Source organism: Pseudophryne corroboree, chromosome 3, assembly GCF_028390025.1.
Source record: "Pseudophryne corroboree isolate aPseCor3 chromosome 3, aPseCor3.hap2, whole genome shotgun sequence".
Taxonomy (NCBI): Eukaryota; Metazoa; Chordata; class Amphibia; order Anura; family Myobatrachidae; genus Pseudophryne; species Pseudophryne corroboree.
The window spans coordinates 357,204,444-357,205,900 of NC_086446.1; positions in this window are offsets into that span (position 1 = coordinate 357,204,444).

Sequence of the window (1,457 nt, forward strand, 5' to 3'; positions counted from 1 at the left end):
TTAGGAGTGCTAATCTTAAATCCTATGCATTTTCTTTAGCAGTGTGAATTAACAGCCAATTAAATACTTTATTCAGTGTTATTACCTAGGGTATTGTACAATTTGTCAGAAGAGTTCCCATAGCCTTCAAACAACACACACTCATACCTTCTCTATACAGCCTCTAATACTGTTCAGCCCATTTCTTTGTAATGAAAACCGGAGTTCTCAGCACTTTAATCAAGAATGTGTATAGAGTCTCACGCAAGGATTTGTATAAAGTACCATTCACCTCAATACAGTACTTTTAGTTTTCCTTTCTGCATTCAGCAACAATTGTTATTCCTGTTATACAGAAAGAATCTTGTACTTATAGTAATGTGCCTGTAACACTACAGCTGAGGTTTTGGGAAACTTACATGAATACTGGAAACAAAATGAATACTGATAAAAAGTCCAGGGATATGGCTGGCAGCAAACAAATTGTAGGCATAAGATTCAGAGGTGAACGTATACCCTGCTGAATCTGTGTCTTTGGTGGTCGCCTGTCTGCAACATTATGCAAATGACACTACAAAGTCCTCCCCTGGTGTACATTTGTGTATCTGTATGTGCAAGGACTGATACACCACCCGCTGTCAAGCACCTAGAGTATCTTTAGACCAGTGGCGTAACTAGACATTTTTATCCCCCAAGCCAAAAAATCCTTCGGCGCCCCCCCCCCCCCATACCCCCCGTAATTGGCACTAGCAAAGGTATAAAAATGCGCGTGCCGCCAAAAAGGGGGTGTGGCTTTGTCGAAATGGGCGTGGCTTTGCGTGGAGGGCGTGGCATTGCAGGAAAAGACTACCTTATACCCCAGTTTTGCAACCTGCACGCCCAGACGTTGGGCACCACAGGAAAGAAAAAAAATCCTGATTCATGCCCCTTACATTATTTGTCATTTTTCCTCCTTATAGTAATGCCCAGTATACATTATTCCACATACTGCAATGGCCCTTAGACATTATTCCACACACAATAATGCACATGACACAATATGCACACACTGTAATGCCCCAGACACATTATGCCACACACCGTAATGCCTGTGACACATTATGACAGGAATCGCAATGCCCGTTATACATTATGCTACACACTGCAATGCCCCTGATACATTATAGCACATACAATGTCTGTGACACAGTATGACACACACCACAATGATCCTGAGACATTATACCACATACCACAATGCCCGTGATATAGTATACAACACACCGTAATGCCTGATACATTATGACACACTCCGCAATGTCCGTGATACATTATGCCACACACCATAATGCCCATTACACATTAAGTTCTACAGTAAGGCTTCTAATTACTTTTAAATTACCTGCTTGTTGCCAGGGGTTTTCATGCTCAGGGTGTCATGCTCGTTGCCAGGGGTTTCATGCACTGGGTGTCATGCTCGTTGCCAGGGGGTAGTGCTT